The 20,966-nt window shown below is 39.6% G+C and overlaps 1 protein-coding gene across 8 annotated transcripts in view; it reads left to right on the top strand.

The window, feature by feature from the left end:
- LOC147348225 (uncharacterized) overlaps positions 1-20,966 on the top strand; it is a 247,260-nt gene that overhangs the window by 141,000 nt on the left and 85,294 nt on the right. Inside the window, exon 3 of one of the 8 annotated variants that reach the window (XR_015151952.1) lies at positions 20,076-20,162. The exons of 6 other annotated variants lie outside the window; for them this stretch is intronic. The gene's annotated coding sequence lies outside the window, so the exon portion shown is untranslated. Of the gene's footprint in view, positions 1-8,011; positions 9,952-20,075; positions 20,163-20,966 lie in introns of those variants that run through there. One more of the 8 variants, XR_015151950.1, reaches the window with a different exon arrangement.

Here is a 20,966-nt window from a genome sequence, read left to right on the forward strand (position 1 = left end):
AGCTTAGCAGGGAGGGGATATATGTATATTTATGGATGATTCACGTTGTTGTATGGCAGAAAACAGCACAACATTGTAAAGCAGTTATCCTCCAATTAAAAATTTTAAATATTAGTGCCTTGGACCAGAATGGTTGCAGTGGGTGTATTGAGAAAGAGTATTTAAATGTACTTTGAAGATGTAGGCAATAACTTTACCTGAGCGATTAGATGTAGGGTATAAGACAAAGTGTTGAATAAAAATGTTCACAAAGTTCTTAAGCATCTGGCTGACTCTTAGCTCTCATTTATTGGTTGTGGGCAGAGCACTGGAGGGGCTGGTTTGAAGGTAAAATTCAGGACTCAAGTTTGGGTTTGTTAAGATGTATATGTCAGTTTGACATCACAGTAGAGAAAGTAAGGAATTAGCTACATGTAAGATCCTCATGTTCCTAGGAGACAACCTATCTGAGGAGATAATTATGGGAGATGTTAACATATAGAAAATATTTAGCCAGGAAAATTAGTGAAAGTGTAAAGGGAGAAAAGAAAGACCAAGAACTCAGAGCACTTCAATTTTAAGAAGCCAGAGAGATGACTTGGTGCTAGCAAGGGTGTTCAAGAGAAAAAGGGCCAAAGAAGTAGAAGAAAAATCAGGAGTGATGTTCAAGGCAGCCAAGTGGGAATAATTCTGAACTAAGATCAGTATTCTTTATGCAACTGAATACCTGAAAAAGACTGTAAAGGTTTAAAAGCCATCTTGCCTCTATTCATCAAACCGTGACAACCAATATTGGCATCTTGAGTCCATTCTGTGTGTAAACGTCAGTAAAACTTTAGTACATATTCTCAATTGCAAGTGTAACTTCAGAACCTGGTGGAGAATTGGGAGGAAATTGAAACTTTTTTCAGGGCATAATACCAAATCATAATAAATGAGAGGGATGGTTAGAGCAGGATGTTTTAGCCTCTTCTCTGATTGTTGAGTGTCAGGGACATCCACCACAATAAGTCTTTGATTTTAAGTGGAGATTTTCCTATAGGACACTGAGGCTATATCAGTCTTACTATTCATAGTAAGAGCTCAAATGATCATTAGTGATACCATGTTTTCTCACATGATACATGTTGTCACAAATTTAAATATATAAGCTGAAGAAATAAATTAGTCCAACCATCCTATAAAATGGGCTTTTCTTTCCAGGAGGCACAATTAAGCTTCATTCTGCTGATTTTTCTCTTCTGTATTTCCCATGTGTTTATTTTCATCACAATACAGATGTCACAGTCCTGTTATTTTATCCCTTAAGGATGCTGGTGTTAAATATAATGTAAAATCTCAAAGAAATTCACAGTAATATACACATATAACTAGTTTCAGAAGTGAAGGGTTGAAATGAACTCTCCAAGGATTGTATTTGTTATTAAATGTTCCCTGTTGAAATGAACAGATAATTAATATGCCTCATGGTTAGAAAGTAAAATCTGCTTCATTACACAAAAACCTAGGGAATTAAAACCATCCTTTTCTAATTTATGAAAGATAAATTTAACTTTTAAATTCCATGTTTTACTCATTATTAAGGACTGATAATATGCACAATGTATGTGAAAGCCAATTATCTAAGAGCAATATTAGGTTCACAGAAAAATTAAGATGAAAACATAGGCAGTTCTTACATGTCTCCTGCCCCATGCATGCATAGTCTCCATTATCAACTTCTTCACCAAAGTGGTGCATTTGTTACAGTTAATGAGCCTACACTGACACCTTATAATCACTAAGAACCATAGTTTACCTAGAGGATTCACTCCAGGTGTTGTAGCTTCTTTGGGTTTGGGCAAGTCTATAATGACATGTGAACCTCCCTAGTGGCTCAGTGGTAAAGAATCTGCCTGCCAATGCAGGAGATGCAGATTCAATCCCTGGATGGGGAAGATCCCCTGGAGAAGAAAATGGCAACCCACTTCAGTGTTCTTGGGAATATCGCATTAAAGAGGAGCCTGAGGGGCTGCAATCCATAGAGTCACAAAAAGTCAGGCAAGACTGAATGACTTAACAGCAAGAGCAAATAATGACATGTATTCATTATTATAGTATGAAGTAGAGTATTTTCACCACCCTAAAAATCCACTGTGCTCTACCTGTTCATGATCTTCAGTTTTAAAGGATAATTTTGCAAGGCTAAGAATTCTAGGTGGATATTGTTTGTCTTACCACTTTAAATATATCACTTCACTCTTACTGATTGCATAGTTTATGAGAAGTTGGATGTAATTCTTATCTTTGCTGCTGTATTAGTCGCTCAGTCACGTCCAATTCTTTGAGACCCCATAGACTGTAGCCCACCAGGCTCCTCTGTCTGTGGAATTCTCCAGGCAAGAATACTAGAGTGGGTAGCCACTTCCTTCTCCAGGGGATCTTTCTAACCCAAGGATTAAACCCAAGTCCCCTACGTTGCAGGAAGATTGTTCCCACGTGAGCCCCCAGGGAAGCTATCTACCCTCTGGCTTCTTTCAGGATTTTTTTAAGTTTGGTTTTCCGCAGTTTGAGTATAAGAGACCTAGGTACAATTTTTTTGAGCATTTACCTTTCTTTGTGTTCTCCAAGCTTTCTGGATCTGTGGCTTGCTTGTCTGACATTGACTTCGGGAAATTCTTGCTGCTGCTAAGTCTCTTCAGTCGTGTCCGACTCTGTGCGACCCCAGAGACGGCAGCCCACCAGGCTCCCCTGTCCCTGGGATTCTCCAGGCAAGAACACTGGAGTGGGTTGCCATTTCCTTCTCCAATGCATGAAAGTGAAAATTGAAAGTGAAGTCACTCAGTCGTGTCCAACTCCCAACGACCCCATGGACTGCAGCCTACCAGGCTCCTCCGTCCATGGTATTTTTCAGGCAAGAGTACTGGAGTGGGGTGCCATTGCATCTATATCCTTAAACTTAAACTCAGAGATTCTTCAGCTGTGTCCATCGAAGGCATTTTCATTTCTGTTACAATAGTTTTTGTTATCTAGCATTTCTTTTTTGGTTCTTTATTAGGATTTCCATCTGTTTCCATTGCCTATCTGTTGTTGCATAATATCTACATTATCTCTTAGACCCCCTAGCATATTCATAATTTTTCTTTTTAATTTACAGTCTGATAATTCAAACAGCCCTGACAAATCTGAGTCTAGTTCTGATGCTTGCTCTCTCTGTCTCTTCATATTGTCTTTTCTATCTTTTAATATGCCTTGTAACATTTTCTTGATGATTGGCCCTGATGTACCAGGAAAAAGCAACTGCTTTAAATACTAATGTGGTGGGGACATGTAGGAGGAGGGGAAGGGGTCTACATTTCTATGACTGTGGCTAAAGGTGAGTATTACCCTTTCCCCAGATTGGTTAGACCTTGAAAACACCCCAAGACTTTAATCTCCGGTAAAAATAGGTTCTCTTGAGATCCAACCAGTCCATTCTAAAGGAGATCAGTGCTGGATGCTCATTGGAAGGACTGATGCTGAAGCTGAAACTCCAATACTTTGGCCACCTCATGCAAAGAGTTGACTCATTGGAAAAGACCCTGATGCTGGGAGGGATTGGAGTCAGGAGGAGAAGGGGACGACAGAGGATGAGATGGTTGGATGGACATGAGTTTGAGAAAGCTCCAGGAGTTGGTGATGGACAGGGAATCGTGGCGTGCTACAGTCCATGGGACCCTTGACATTCAACACCTGGAAGGAAAGTTATGACCAACCTAGATAGCATATTCAAAAGCAGAGACATTACTTTGCCAACAAAGGTCCGTCTAGTCAAGGCTATGTTTTTTCCAGTGGTCATGTATGGATGTGAGAGTTGGACTGTGAAGAAAGCTGAGCACCGAAGAATCGATGCTTTTGAACCATGGTGTTGGAGAAGACTCTTGAGAGTCCCTTGGACTGCAAGGAGATCCAACCAGTCCATTCTAAAGGAGATAAGCCCTGGGATTTCTTTGGAAGAAATGATGCTAAAGTTGAAACTCCAGTACTTTGGCCACCTCATGCGAAGAGTTGACTCTGGAAAAGACTCTGATGCTGGGAGGGATTGGGGGCAGGAGGAGAAGGGGACGACAGAGGATGAGATGGCTGGATGGCATCACCGACTCGATGGATGTGAGTCTGAGTGAACTCAGGGAGTTGGTGATGGACAGGGAGGCCTGGCGTGCTGCGATTCGTGGGGTCGCAAAGAGTCGGACATGACTGAGTGACTGGACTGAACTGAGAGCAGACTAGCTTGAGGAAAAAAGAAAGCTCTGAAGTGTTTCAAAATTGTTCCTTTTCCCCTCTGTCTGCCAGAAGCATAAGCGGTTTTTCTCTGATATTTAGTGTGAGAAGCTAGTTTAGGTTCTACAGATTAAACTCACAAATCTGCAGGTGCCCCCAGTGACCAAACTGCCTGGAGCTTTTGACTCAGACGTGGCCACACAGACTCTGCTGCAGTTTATCAGTTATAGTTTAGCTTTTCCTACCCTGGCACTAGTTCCTGTGGAGGGTTCTGCTTATGGGTTTTTGTGATTCTCTGCATTTGACCTGTTTCTTTCTAATCTGAGAGTCAGTCATTTGCCCTGTGCCCTCCTGTCTCATGGATTTGAGAAGAGTCGTTGCTCATTCACTCTGTTCAGCTTTTTACTAGTTTTTATAATGGAATGAAAATTTCTAAGCTACTTGCATGCCAGCAAATAATAGTTCTTTTTAGACCAGAGAACAGAGCCTTCCAATTATTATTTGAATAAACATTCACATTATTACCACAAAAATCAAACAAAATTCCCTTCAGTTTATAGGTCATTTTGTATCTTATATTAAATGCATATATATGTGTGTGTGTATATTTATATATATATATGTATTGCCCACATTTCTATAACATTTCATCATATTATTGATTTGTAAAAACTCATACACAAGATACTATTTTTTATATATTTTTTACATATACTGCAGATATTTTTTTCAGACTACTGTCCTTCAGGCTTAAACACTAGTGTAGCCCACCAGGCTCCTCTGTCCATGGGATTTTCCAGGCAAGAACATTGGGGTAGGTTGCTATTTCCTCCTCCAGGGGATCTTCCCCAACCCAAGATCAAACCAGAGTCTCCTGTTTCTCCTGCATTGGCAGACAGATTCTTTGCCACTGTGCCACCTGGGAAGCCCTAATATTTCTTATAGTAGTACGTAGTAAATATGACATAAAATCTCACATTTTTCCATGTTTAAAACATTAAAAAGATCTTCTTCACCCAATTTTGCAATTGCTTGAAACAGTATATAGGCACCTATACACACATAGGTGTATATACATACACCTTTGTATATACAGTTTGTATATACAGTTGACCCTTAAAAATGTGGGGATTAAAGGTGCTAATACCTCCCCTACAACTGAAAATCTTTGTATTACCTTTATCTTTTTTCCTTGATATCTGAGGGGGACTGGTTCCAGGACTGGCCTTGAACACCAAAATTAGCTCAAAGCCCATAGTCAGCCCCTCTTATCTGCACTTTCACATCTGGAGCTTCAGCCACAGATCATGTCGTACTGTGGTATTTACTGAAAATAAAATCTGCATTAAGTGGACCGACACAGTTCAAACATGAGTTGTTCAAGGCTGAACAACAGGCATATATATGTGTTTGCATCTGTGTTCCATATTTGGAACTGCTTTGTGTAAGCATTGGTATGAATTGGAGAGTTCTATTTTCAAGAGCATAGTTAATTGTTCCAACACTATTGAAGGCTTATTGAACAATGCAGCCTTTCCACCACTCATTTGAAATGTCTTATTGGTAATAAACAAATCCTTATATGAGGAGCTCCTCAAGTACATGATGCTTACAGATACCTCCTTGCCTTTGCTGGTCCTCTCTCAGATACGTTCAATGCCCATCTTTCCTTTTTTAAAGTATTTAATTTATTTATTTGACTGTGTCGGGTCTTAGTTGTAGCACAGACTCTCTAGTTGTGACATGAGGGCTCAGTAGATGAGGTGCATGAGCTTAGTTCCTCTGTGGCATGTAGGATCTTAGCAAACCTGCAACCCTTCCCTTTCAAGGTGAAACGTTAATCACTGGACCATCAGGGCAATCCCCTCATCTTTCCTTTTGGTACACGGTGTATACTTCTACTCATTCTTGACCTTCTCAGTTGAAGTGTCATGGGTTGTGCTTGGTTTGTGCTTTCACTCCACTTGTTATATCTTATACTGAGCAATAATCAGTTGGTATTGGTAGAATGTCTGATACACCTCTGGGTAAACTTGATCCATATACCCTGTAATATGTAGCAATAGATACATTGTTTTATTTCTAGAAGGATGAAGATAAGAAACAGGTACATGTGTTGTTCAGCATGCATAAAAGCTAACTGGTTAAATTTATATCTCATCACATCATTTACATACTGGGATTTTCCCTTTACTAGAAATACTCTATTTTAATATGTGTTTGTTTTATTGAAATATGTGTTTTTAAATATATATATATATATTAAAGAACATAGTTAACTGTTTCAACACTATTGAACACAATAATAATTTAACACAATTGAACATAATAATATGGTTTAGTCAGTAAGTCATATCTGACTCTTGGCAACCGCATGGACTGTAGCACACCAGGCTCCTCTGTCCATGGAATTCTCCAGATAAGAATATTGGAGTGGGTTGCCATCTCCTTCTCCAGGGGATCTTCCTAACCCAGAGATCAAACCCACATCTCCTGCATTGCAAGCGGATTCTTTACCACTCACCCACCCAAGAAGACCTATATGTGTGTGTGTGTGTGTGTGTGTGTGTTATATATGTGAGTTATATATCCTTCAAGAAAATTAGGGTTGCCTTTTTAGCAGTGTGGCAAAATCAAAGTCAACCTTCAGTGTTTTAAAGGTTCTGTACTATAGGCATATAGTTTGGCACATTGCAAGCATACTGTTGTCTGTAGGAAATGGAAAAATGGTAATGACATTATATCAGGCAAAACTTGCAGCCTGGAAGGGCAGGATATATCCACGCTGCTAATTTTCCCAGTTCAGTCTTTGTCCTCTTTGTGGAAAGAAATTGAAGGCATGTCCATCGATGCCAGCGCACATCACAGAAAGTACAAATCACAAATGATCCGTTTTAAAGTCTGATATTAATTTGACAGTTCATTAGTTGGAAAGTCTCTCCTCTGGTTCGAGTTACCACTTTTCCCATTTAAATCCAGAAAACAACAGCAGAGGCATCTTTGTCAGCTAACTTGAACAGTGTAACTCAGTTTTTGGGGAATGTGATAGCTGTGGTACAAATTCATCTTTTGAGCCTCTTCTTGAGGGTAGTTGCTAGTAATTGGACTACTTTGTGCAAAATCTGTGGGTGAGCACCCCCACTCTGAGGAAAAAACCTGGAGTTTGCTGGCTAGTTAACAAGAATAAAATTAGTCAGTTTTCTGGAGAAGTAAATATGTGCAGTTAAGTGTGTGTGACTATTATGCAGCCACAGAAAAATCCACATGCCAGTTTATTTGCTTATGGTGTTTCGGAAAATGGATCCTTTAGAGAGAGAGAAAGTACAAACTTTCAACTCCACTGATTTTAATTAAGCTAACTGTAGACTAGTGAACACTGCAAAATTCAAGAACCTGATGAGACAGTAGAGATTATACAGTAGGTACCGTGACCAATGGCTAGTCCTTAATTACCTGAAACTGACAAGACAATGGCCTGTCAAATTCACGGAAATTATTTTCCATAAAACCTGAATATGGCAGTGTAATATTTATTTTTCATGTGCTCTGTTTTCCTTATTTTTTATTGAAGCATAGTTGATTTACAACTTTGTGTTCATTTCAGGTGTATAGCAAAATGAATCAGTTACATATTTTTTGATGATTTTCTATTATAGGTTATTATAAGATATTGAATATAGTTTCCTGTGCTATACAGTATTTCCTTTTTCTTATTGTTTTTATGTATAGTAGTTTGTATCTGTTAATTGCATATTCCTAATTTATCCCCTGCTCTTTCCCCACCCCACTCCAGTACTCTTGCCTGGAAAATCCCATGGATGGAGGAACCTGGTAGGCTGCAGTCCATGGGGTCGAGAAGAGTCGGACACGACTGCACAACTTCACTTTCACTTTTCACTTTCATGTATCGGAGAAGGAAATGGCAACCCACTCCAGTGTTCTTGCCTGGAGAATCCCAGGGATGGGGGAGCCTGGTGCGCTGCCGTCTCTGGGGTCGCACAGAGTCGGACACGACTGAAGCAACTTAGTAGCAGTAGCAGCAGCAGCAACCATATATACATTCTCTTTGTGACTCTGTTACTATCTTATGCATATATTTATGTGTATCATTTTTTTAGATTCAATATACTAGTGATATTGTATTATGTTTGTGTTTTTTCTGACTTAGTTCATGTAATATGATAAGCTCTAGATTCATCCATGTTGCTGCAAATGGCAAGATTTCATTCTTTTTTATAGATGGCAGCACAGTATAAAGTTTTAGAGAAAAAAAGAAGTCTAGACTAAAAAGAAGTTACCTGTCATTAAAAATGAATATGTGTGAAAAGAGAGACATGGGAATATTGATGATACGGTATATTAAGTGAAAAAAATACAGAAAACAATATAACCAGCGTGCTTCCATCTTGGTGAAAGTTAAGTACACCAAACCATTTTAATCTGTTCCACTAATGCAGACAGAATACATAGTCACTTTTTTTTTCATTTCTTAATCATTAGAACACCTTACCTTCCTTGAAATGAAGCACGTATTAGTGCTTCTCTGTCTTTCCGCCCAAAGCAGAGAAACCTTGAATCTGAACAGTGCACCAGTGACGTTCTTCTAAAAGTCACACAATGTTACTGTCAGAGGCTGGTCATGGAAAACATCACACTTGGCCACTGCTACTGGGATACCACTGATAGTTGAAACCTTGATGGGGTGGTGCCTTAACACCAGGGACAGAGTCTATTTTAGATCACACTCTTATGATCTGTTTTTCTTCCACAGCACATAATAATAGAGCTGATAAGACGGGGGTTAGAGGATTTTTCGGAGAAGGCAATGGCACCCCACTCCAATACTCTTGCCTGGAAAATCCCATGGACGGAGGAGCCTGGTGGGCTGCAGTCCATGGGGTCGCTAAGAGTCGGACATAACTGAGCGACTTCCCTTTCACTTTCACTTTCATGCATTGGAGAAGGAAATGGCAACCCACTCCAGTGTTCTTGCCTGGAGAATCCCAAGGATGGGGGAGCCTGGTGGGCTGCCGTCTATGGGGTCGCACAGAGTCGGACACGACTGAAGCGACTTAGCAGCAGCAGCAGCAGCAGCAGAGGATTTTTGTCTAGAAAACTCTACTAACCCAGCCTCCACAAATTTAAGTATCCTGAGCTGATCCAAAGTCACCAGGCTAAAGACCCTGGATTGCTTTAATATGTATCCTTCATTCCACATCCAAGGAGTAGTGGTTAATGTTTCATTCCATTTTCTCTTCTGTCTCCAACAGGTTAGATTTCTACCGATATTGACTTTTTTGCTTTTCAGTCAGGTAGATCTAATTCCAGGGTAACGAATAGTCAACAGTCTTAATTATATACACTAGAGATGGCAAACTTTCACATCCAGAAGATGTACCTTTATATACTCATATGAAAATATACTTAAAAATACCAAGCTACTGATTCTAATTAATTTTTTTCTAATGTTTATTGATTCCTATCATTTTTTCTAGTTCACTAGCATATGCATGCATTATCTGTCATCTGTCATAATGAGTGCTTGCAGTTATAAGAAGATTGCCATTTTTATGTCCTCTGTATATCAAATATTTTCATTGATCAGCTTCTATGAAGAAACTTCTACATCTAATATGGAAGCCTTGAAAACACACAAAGTTGGCAATTGGTAATGAGAAAGATTGTCAGTGAGAAACACACAGATTCTGAATTAAAAGTTTGTTCTTGTTGTTCAATTACTAAGTCATGTCTGACTCTTTGCAACCTCATGAACCACAGCACACCAGGATTCCTTGTCCTTCACTATCTCCCAGAGTTTGCTTAAACATATGTCTATTGAGTTGGAGATGCCATCCAACCATCTCATCCTCTTTCACACCCTTCTCCTCCTGCCCTCAATCTTTCCCAGCATCAGGGTCTTTTCCAGTCAGTCAACTCTACCCATCAGGTGGCCAAATCTTGGAGCTTCAGCATCAGTCCTTCCAATGAATATTCAGGGTTGATCTCCTTTACAATTGACTGATTTTATATCCTTGTGGTCTGAGGGACTCTAAAGAATCTTCTCCAGCACCACAATTTGAAAGCATCATTTCTTTGATGCTGAGCCTTCTTAATGGTCCAACTCTCACATCTGTACATGACTACTAGAAAAACCATAGCTTCAACTACACAGACCTTTGTTGGCAAAGGTTTCCTTCCAAGGAGCAAGAGTCTTTTAATTTTGTGGCTGCAGTCACCATCTGCAGTGATTTGGAGCCCAAGAAAATAAAATCTGTCACTGCTTCCACTTTTCCTCCTCCTATTTGCCATGAAGTGATGGGGCCAGAGGCCATGATATTAGCTTTTTTAAGTGTTGATTTTTAAGCCAGTTTTCACTATCCTCTTTCCGTCTCATTAAGAGGCTCTTTAGTTCCTCTTTGCTTTCTGCCATTAGAATAGTTATCATCTGCATATTGAGGTTGTTGATATTTCTCCTGGCAATCCTGATTCTAGCTTGTGATTCATCCAGTTTGCATGATGTGCTTTGCACAGAAGTTAAACAGGGTGACCATATACAACCTTGTCATACTCCTTTCCCAATTTTGAACCAGTCCATTTTTCCATGTCCTGTACTGTGGCTTCTTGAAAGTTGCAGTTTACTAAACATTCCCCTTTGTCCATCTGTTTCTTCAGACTTGCAAAAGTTAAAAGTAAAGTCCCTCTGGGACTTCCCAGGTGGTCCAGTGGCTAAGACTCCATACTCCCAATTCAGGGGACCCAGGTTCAAATCCTGGTCAGGGAACTAGATCCCACATGCCACAACTAAGATCTGGTGTAGCCAAATACAGAAAAATAAATTTCAAAAAATTAAAAAATGCGAAGTCCCTATGCATGAACTCTCAAACAAGTTTCTCTTAACATACAGCTCAGGACAGCGAGAACAGAGATAATCGTGCAAAACTCTCCAAAATACTTTTCTCTGAAGTGTATCTAGACATTTGAAGATCAAAAATATCTTTAGCTTCAGTTATCCAGAAAATGGCTTTCATTGCAGGCTCAAACTTGGTTTGTTTTGTCCATAACAAAAATTCCCTCTCAAACTGAATATAATAAAAAGCAGACAGGATGTCATTTAAACATACTTTCTATTTTATTTCAGTACCTGAATCTCCAGGGCAAAGATCATGAGAGTTTGGGAGCCTTTGTTCCCCTATTTTTTTTTTTTCTTTCTTTAACACTAAACATCCTGGACCTTCAGTAGCAGAGGTACATGGGGAACAGAGAAGTAGCAATTGATCCGTAAAGAATCTGCCTGCACTGCAGGAGACCTGGGTTCAATCCCTGGGTTGGGAACATCCTCTGGAGGAGGGCATGGCAACCCACTTCAGTATTCTTGCCTGGAGAATCCCCATGGACAGAGGAGCCTGGTGAGCTACAGTCCATGGGGTCGCAAAGAGTTGGACATGACAGAGTGACTAAGCACACACACATGCAATTGATAAAATTAGTTATAAAGTTAATCCCATGTGATACTTCTTACCAAGACAGACAGTCATATCTCACATAAAGCAACTTAATATTTGACTCTTGGCAACACGGGAAAATAATGCACACAGTAAATTAGAGCACATTTGCTTAAATGTGTCATGAACATTCATCTTATTTATAGATTCATTCTAATGAAAGAGGTAAATCTGGACTTTCCAGAAAAGAAGGGAAGAAGCAAAAATGGAAGAAAGGAAGGGCAGAAGGAAAATTTTTGAAAAACCATCCATACCATCCTGGTTACGAGTGTGCTGAAGTCCATCTTTCATTTTTAGAAAGTCACCAAACCTATGTTCGATAAATGTAAATGAATTTTTTTATCCTGTCAATTTAAATGCTTTGGGAAATGCTCTTAGTTTATTTCTTTTTTTCTGATGTTGCTCCTATCTTTCACGCTTTGCTTATCTTTTGGAACTGTCTGTCCTACTTGAGCTCTGCCAAGAAGATATTTTGCAAGGACATCTTCTGCTCCCAGGTATAAAAATGACTCAAACACCGCTATTATTTTTGCCCTTCAAGAAAAAACTCCTGTGAAAATCCTGATTGCATTTCCTTTCATAAGATTCCCCCTCACTTATTGACTGAAAGGTTTGGGTCAAATCAGCTGCATGTACTCTCTGTAGTTTATCAGCAGAAGGATTCTTTGAAAGATTAAATTGCATAGGACTGACTTCTAAAGTGAAGTAGAAGAAAAAATAAATCACCTAGTAAAAATGCTAAAACTGTGATTTTCTTGGGGAATGTTGTAAAATTTTAGCAAATTAAATATATTACATTTAAACCCATTTGTACTTTGGACTAGATTGTTTATTGATGCTTGAAAGAACTGTCATTTCTGTGTAGAGATAAGCAAATTGAAGCACTGTAATTACCCATAAATGTGTTTTGTGTTTCCTGGAATTTTAAAGTAGTCAAAAAATATCAGTGAAATCAAGCATGGGGAAAATATTGCATTATTAATAGTGTATTTAAAAGTAAATAAGATCTCAAATGTCTTTATAAATCATTTTCAGTCAACATAATCCTTCAAGCATCAATTCACTGTATTTTTAAATGCACATTTATTATCTCTCTTTGTGGTTTTCCCCATCTCTCATTTTTCTTGTCTGCATTTCTGTTTGGGGAAGAATGTAAAATGTAGAAGCAAGCTCTCAGAAATACATGTCTCCTCTCCCTTAAAGTCCACATTTATGGTTTAATAATGATTTGAAAATTCTAATTGTTCTCCCTTAGCCTCTCTGACTCCAGTTTCTTCTAATCTCAATGGTTAAGAGAAATATACACCATCTTCTTGCATCTCCTGACACCAGACCCTAGTTGGTTTCCTGAATAGGGCCTCAACCTCTCAGCCCGCCGTGATACCCGCTTCATTTACGTTCTTATCACCACTCTCACCCATGCCTCCTTAGATTATTTCAGTAGCCTTTTAACTTCATGCTCTATACTTGATCTCTTTCTTTACCATCATAACAATAGCTGTTTTATTTCACATTGGGTTTTTCCAGGTGGCACTCCTGGTAAAGAACCCGCCTGCCAATGCAGGAAACATAAAAGACAAGTTTGATCCCTGGGTTGGGAAGATCCCCTGGAGGAGGATATGGCAACCCATTCCAGTATTCTTGCCTGGGAAATCCCATGGACAGAGGAGCCTGGTGTGCTACATAGGGCCACAAAAGAGAGGGACATGGCTGAGCACCTGAGAATGTTATGAACCAGGTCCAGTGCTAAGACTTTACACAATGCATTTAAAATGTGTAGCTAGCAAGCATGGGCACAGATAACAGTATCCAGCTTTTCATGTGACCAAACTGAAAGTAGCTTCAGTTCAGTTCAGTCACTTAGGCGTGTCCGACTCTTTGCGACCCCATGAATCGCAGCACTCCAGGCCTCCCTATCCATCACCAACTCCCGGAGTTTACCCAAACTCATGTCCAAAAGTAGCTTAGGGTTTAGTTTTAAGTTAAGGCTCTGGTGCAGATTCAGTTCTGTCTGAATCAAGCTCTTAAATGCCACTATATCCCCCTCCCTCTCCATTTTTATAAACTAGGAATTTGATATATTTCATTATCTTATGAAAAACTCTTTAGTGGATCCCAAAAAGAGTTGGTATAAGTACGAATTCCTTAATATGATATCAATATCCTTAATTATCTAATTTCTGATTCCTGCATTTCTAGCCTAGTCTGTCTTCAACCATTTTTCCAGTTGTTCCGTATATTTCTGGTTAATCAGGGACATGAACTCAGTTTGTAGATCCCACCTAGAGCATGACTCTCTGCTTTTGCCTGTGCTGGCCTCTCTGCCTGGAAACCATTAACTTAACCTTTATCTTCCTATCCTATACCCTCAGCTCTGAAAACCTGTCTCGCTTCTGGGGAGAATTGGTTCCTCCCTCCTCTGAGACCATTCACACCTTCAAGCCATAAACCGAGGAATAAAACTGCCATATGGCCACCCAGCCATCCCACTACTGGGCATATACCCTAAGGAAACCATACATGAATGAGACACATGTACACGAGTGTTCATTACAACACTATTTACAAAATCTAGAACATGGGCTTCCCTGGTGGCTCAGTCAGTAAACACTCTGCCTGTAATGCAAGAGTCCTAGATTCGATCCCTCAGGTGGGAAGATCCTCTGGAGAAGGAAATGGCAATCTACTCCACTATTTTTGCCTGGGAAATCCCATGGACAGAGGAGCCTGGCAGACTACTGTCCATGGGGTGGGAAAGAGTCAAACACGACGTAGCAACTAAACCACCATCAGGACATGGAAGAAACTTAGACGTCCATTGGCAGATGATAAAGAAGTTACTGTACATATACATAATGAAAGAGTACTCAGCTATAAAAAGGAACACATTTGAGTCAGTTCTAATGAATTGGTATAAGTAGTTGGTGTAAGTTGGTATAAGTTGGTATAAATCCATTCTAATGAGGTGGATGAACCTAGAGCCTATTATACAGATGAAGTAAGTCTGAAAGAGAAGGACAAATATTGTATGTTAATGCATATATATGGAATTTAGAAAGATGGTACTGACAATCTTATATACAGGGCAGCAAAGGAGTTCAGTTTAGTCGCTCAGTCATGTCTGACTCTTTGCAACCCTGTGGACCGCAGAATGCCAGGCCTCTCTGTCCATCACCAACTCCCAGAGTTTACCCAAACTCATGTCCATTGAGTTGGTGATGCCATCCAACCACCTTATCTTCTGTCATCCCCTTCTTATCCTGCCTTCAATCTTTCCCAGCATCAGGTTTTTTCCAATAAATCAGCTCTTTGCATCAGGCGGCCAAAGTATTGGAGTTTCAGCTTCAACATCAGTCCTTCCAATGAACTCTCAGGACTGATCTCCTTTAGGATGGACTGGTTGGATCTCCTTGCAGTCCAAGAGACTCTCAAGAGTCTTCTCCAACACCAAAGTTAAAAAGCATCAATTCTTCGGTGCTCACCTTTCTTTAAGTCCAACTCTCACATCCGTACATGACTACTGGAAAGACCATAGCCTTGACTACACGGACCTTTGTTGGCAAAGTAATGTCTCTGCTTTTCAATATGCTGTCTAGGTTGGTCATAACTTTCCTTCCAAGGAGTAAGTGTCTTTTAATTTCATGGCTGCAGTCACCATCTGCAGTGATTTTGGAGCCCCCAAAAATAAAGTCAGCCAGTGTTGCCACTGTTTCCCCATCTATTTGCCATGAAGTGATGGGGCCAGATGCCATGATCTTAGTTTTCTGAATATTGAGCCTTAAGCCAACTTCTTCACTCTCCTCTTTCACTTTCATCAAGAGGCTCTTTAGTTCTTCTTGGCTTTCTGCCATAAGGGTGGTATTATCTGCATATCTGAGGTTATTGATATTTCTCCCAGCAATCTTGACTCCAGCTTGTGCTTCATCCAGCCCAGAGTTTCTCATGATGTACTCTGCATATAAGTTAAACAAGCAGGATGACAATATACAGCCTTTATGTACTCCTTTTCCTTTTTGGAACCAGTCTGTTATTCCATATTCAGTTCTAACTGTTGCTTCCTGACCTGCATACATAGGAGACACAGATATAAATAACAGATTTTTGAACACAGTGGGGAAAAGAGAGGGTGGGATGATTTGAGAGAATAGCATTGAAACATACAGATAACCACATGTGAAATAGACAAGCAATGAGGGAACCCACAGTCGGTGAGAGGGATTGGGAGAGGAGGGAGGTAGGACAGGGGTTCAGAAGGGAGGGCTCATATGTATGCTTATGGCCAATTCATGTTGATGTATGGCAGAGGCCAGCAGACTATTGTAAAGCAATTATCCTTCAATTAAAATAAATTTTTTTTAAAGGTGATAGCAAAAAAAAAAAGAAATGAACTCAAGGAAAGATCCTGGGTGTTTTCTGTCTTTGTTCTCTAGGATCTAGTATTGTGCTTTGCTCATGCTGCAATCAAACATACATTGTTTAAATTGAAGGTAAGCACGTTTACTTCACACACGAATTTTTGAATCATTCACTCCCTGAATAGCCCCTAGTCTCTTTTCTCTTTTTGGAGAGAAGATAGAGTTTTCCAAAATGATTTGATCTATATAACCAGTTCATTGGTTCAAAGCATTTGGACTGGCTTCATGCAAGAAGAAACATCACGCAAGTTTTCCTTCATGGAACTATGCCAAGAGCTAAGTACTAGGTTATTGAATCCTCTGTTTCAAAGCCACCCTTGACTTATTTCCAAGATTATTTTTTCCCAGTTACACTGATTCTTTATGTGTGTATTCCCTGCCCTTGGCCATGTTTAAAATTGAATTGCTTATGTCTCCTCCCTTGACTTCTCTTTTAAACCTATTATGATTTAGTTCATTTTTTCTTAGCTCCTTATTTGAAAATTTCTGGCTGTAACACTTTCTTAAAACTTCTATTGCCATCCCAGCTTTTTGCTTAAGCTCAGTGGTGCATTAATAAGGTTGGGCAGAGTTTCAACAGCATTTAATCTTACATTTTTAATTATTCCTCACATTTTGCTGTCTTGACACATTTACTGTAATAAAGGAAATCATTAATTCACTTAGAAATATGTGTGTGAAAACTATATTTTTCCTTTTGATTAATTTCCATATTCATCATTACTTTGCTGTTAATTTACTATGCATTCACAAGAATGAGGGGGAAGAGCACAAGTTTTTCCTTTTTGTTCAGAAAGAACTGTCTTAGAAATCAAATGGAGCTGAAAATTAATTTGCATTTTGGCTGGCAAATGGGAAGAGAATACTTCTTCTTAAAGATGTATGTTGGTCCCATCCTCATGTTTCTTCTAAATCTAATTATACAGCACACCCTTCTCTGTTTTCCTCTATAAAAATATCATAAACTGGGTGGCTTATAAGCAACAGAAAGTAGTTTCTCATGGTTCTGGGGCCTAGGAAGTCCAAGATCAAGGCACTAGCACATTCCATGTCTGGTGAGAAACCATGTCCTGGTTGGTAAATTGAATCTTCTTACTTCATCCTCACTTTACAGAAGGAGAAAGAAAACTCTCTGGGATCTCATTTTTAAAGACACAGATCTCATTCAGGAGGGCTCTACTTTCATAACCTGATCATCTCCCAAAGGACCCACCTCCTAAAACCATCATGTTGGAGATGTGGTTTCAACACACGAATTTCAGGGGGACAAATATTCAGTTTATAGGATTTCTACCTTCATATCAATTTCTAAACTACTTTCTCATCCTTTATGAAAAGAAAAGAAACCTGATTTCCCTTTGTATAAAGGAAGACAATATAGTCAATATAGACAGTATCATCAATATAGATAGTATAGTCAAGGCTATGGTCTTCCCACTGGTATGTATGGTTGTGAGAAGTAGACTGTAAAGAAAGCGGAGTACTGAAAAATTGATGCCTTTGAACTGTGGTGCTGGAGAAGACTCCTAAGAGTCCCTTGGACAGCATGGAGATCAAACTAGTCATCATAAGGGAAATCAACCCTGAATACTCCTTGAAAAGATTGATGATGCAGTTGAAATGCCAGTGTTTGGGTCATCTGATGTGAACAAGTGATTCACTGGAAAAGTCCATGATGCTGGGAAAGATTGAGGGTAGAAGGATAGGGCGTCAGAGGATGAGATGCCTGGATGGCATCACTGATGCAGTAGACATGAACCTGGGCAGACTTTGGAAGATGGTGAGGGACAGGGAGGACTGGTGTGCTGCAGTCCGTGGGGTCACAAAGAGTCAGACATGACTGGGCAACTGAACAACAACCACAACAAAGGAAGGCAATAATCGAAAATAAACTTACAAAGCGAGCTTTAACTTAAACAGTATTTGAATGATCCCTCTGTCAGAAAATGAGAACCATGCTTGGGTGGGGAGGTCAAATATCTTATCCAGAGTTAGCAGCAAAGGATGGAGTCCTGGAATAAAGGGAAGGTCTTGAATTGTGTCTGTACACGGAGTGAATTGATAGTGGTAATGACTCCTAAAATTAATGAAAAAGAATCTATTGTTTTTCCGTAAGTGATTAAAATAGCCATCTTGGGAAGATACCAAATTTACAGTTATGAAATGAGAACCAAAGTATGAAGCCAGAAAATAGCTAATATTTACAGATGAGTATACATGCCACATACTATTCTTAGACCTTTGTAAATCTGTAAAAAGTCCTCACAATAACACAGAGAGGATTTCTACTATGTACATTTTACAGAGGACAAAATTGAGGTTTGCGAAAGTTAAATAAGTACCCCTAGTTTGTTATTAATAAGTGGAAGGACTTGCAGTTTGAACTCAGGCAAACTAAACTCTGGAGCCCACATTATTAACTTTAACATAATCCTGCTATTTACCAAATAAAACCTGAGCAATTCATGTTGTTTCTCTGACTCCAGATTTTGCTTGTAAAATACCCCTTCTGTGTCTGAACTTACTGTGCACAAGTGGAGGGTAGAGGACTATGCTGCTGCTGCTGCTAAGTCACTTCAGTCATGTCCGACTCTGCGACCCCATAGACAGAAGCCCACCAGGCTCCTCTGTCCCTGGGATTCTCCAGGCAAGAACACTGGAGTGGGTTGCCATTTCCTTCTCCAATGCATGAAAGTGAAAATGAAAGTGAAGTCACTCAATCGTGTCCGACTCTTAGCGACCCCATGGACTGCAGCCTACCAGGCTCCTCCGTCCATGGGATTTTCCAGGCAAGAGTACTGGAGTGGGTTGCCATTGCCTTCTCCAAGGCTTTGCAAATGGCCATTGTCTTGGTTTCCTTCTGGGTTTGAATTCTGGGTTTTCCCTGTATGGCAAGTTATCATAGATGGTCATACATCCATTTGCTCATCTCTAAAGGGGCATAAGAACAGAGGATGCAAAGGATTTGGAGGGAAGGTGAATAAGAGATGATGTGTGTATAAATAACTCAGCACAGTACCTGGGGTATACTCAGCTCTCAGTAAATGATTCTTAACCTAAAGCATCCTTTACAGTAACACTTACTGGAGGAGGAGAATAAAAACATATATCAGAGTTGTAGAGAATGTAACCCCCAAACAAAATTTTCTTGTTTTATTTTACACATTCATGTAGACTTTCCATTCTGCTCTATTATATACATGTGTATATGTTTATGTACATGTGTATGTATATATATACACATGTGTATATATATGCATACATGTGTATATGTATCCAACATGCATGCATACATACATACATACATATATATGTATGTATGTATGTATGTATGTGGGATGGCATAACCAATGCAATGAGCATGAACCTGGGCAAACTCCCGGAGACAGTGAGAGACAGGGAGGCTTGGCGTGCCGCAGTCCCTGGGGTCACAAAGAGTCAGACATGATTGGGTGACTTAACAACATCAACAATACGTATGTATGTGTGTGTGTGCATATATATCTCGTGTTAAAAACATGTTTGCTACTACTAATTTCCAGGACTTAATGTTTTAAGTGTGCTACCTATGTCCTTGGCTAACACTCAAGATTGTGTGCCAGTGAATCTATATCCATTTTGAAAACTTGGGTTGTAACATAAAGCCAGATGCAACAGAATCATAATAATTTGCTCATAAATAGATGTAAGAAAGACTTTGAAGGCAGCAAAAACTTTGGTAGCATTTAGCTTTTCCTGTGTCATGGGCACAGATGGTGTCACAGACAAATCGCCTGTACCTCTTTAGTGAAAGTTGCTCAGTTTTGTCCAATCCTTTGCGACCCCATAGACTATACAGTCCATGGAATTCTCCAGGCCAGAATACTGGAGTGGGTAGCCTTTCCCTTTTCCAGGGGATCTGCCCAACCCAGGGATCAAACCCAGGTCTCCCGCATTGCAGGCAGATTCTCTACCAGCTGAGCCACTAGGAAAGCCCAAGAATACTGGAGTGGTACCTCTTCAAGTGTTGGATAATAATTCACAGCTGCTTGGCTGGTAAGCTTTGCTCCCACTGCCTCCCCTGCCCATCTATTCTGGGGCAGTGACTCACTGGCACTGCTTTGCCTCCAGGTGGCACTAACCATGGTGCTTGGCTTTCATTTCCCATCCATGTGATTAGATCTAAGCTAGTTTATGCCCTATTCTGCTTCTTTCCTTCATACTCAGTTTCCAAAAAGCAACTCTTCTCCCCACCCCAGTCCCCCCAAAAGTTCTTGTAACAGAATTCTCAATTTCAGCTCTACTTCTAATGGAAGTGAACTTAAAACTTAAGAGATTTAGTATTCAAACAGAATGTTGTGAACTCCACAAGAAAGACAAAACAGAGTTTAAACATTTTAAAGCAAAATGATTTAAATGCTCAGATTTTTTTTTGAATATTATTTATCTCAGTGTTTCAAAATGTAGTACTGTAGTTCTGGGGGAGTTAAATGGTTTTGAATGACAAATTGCTTAATTACTGTAGTTTTGTGTTTATGTTAATATCAGTTGGTAAAAATATATGTGTCTGTGTTTATGATTGCTTAGAAAAACTTGGAAGTTATATTTAAATTTGATTTTAAAAACATTAATTATAGATAGGAATGCAATGATCCAGCAATCCCACTGCTGGGCATACACACCGAGGAAACCAGAAGGGAAAGAGACACGTGTACCCCAATGTTCATCGCAGCACTGTTTATAATAGCCAGGACATGGAAGCAACCTAGATGCCCATCAGCAGATGAATGGATAAGAAAGCTATGGTACATATACACAATGGAGTATTACTCAGCCATTAAAAAGAATACAT

This window comes from Bos grunniens, chromosome 22 (genome assembly GCF_055505025.1).
Source record: "Bos grunniens cultivar Pamir isolate PY7600 chromosome 22, Bosgru_T2T1.0, whole genome shotgun sequence".
NCBI classification, from domain to species: domain Eukaryota; kingdom Metazoa; phylum Chordata; class Mammalia; order Artiodactyla; family Bovidae; genus Bos; species Bos grunniens.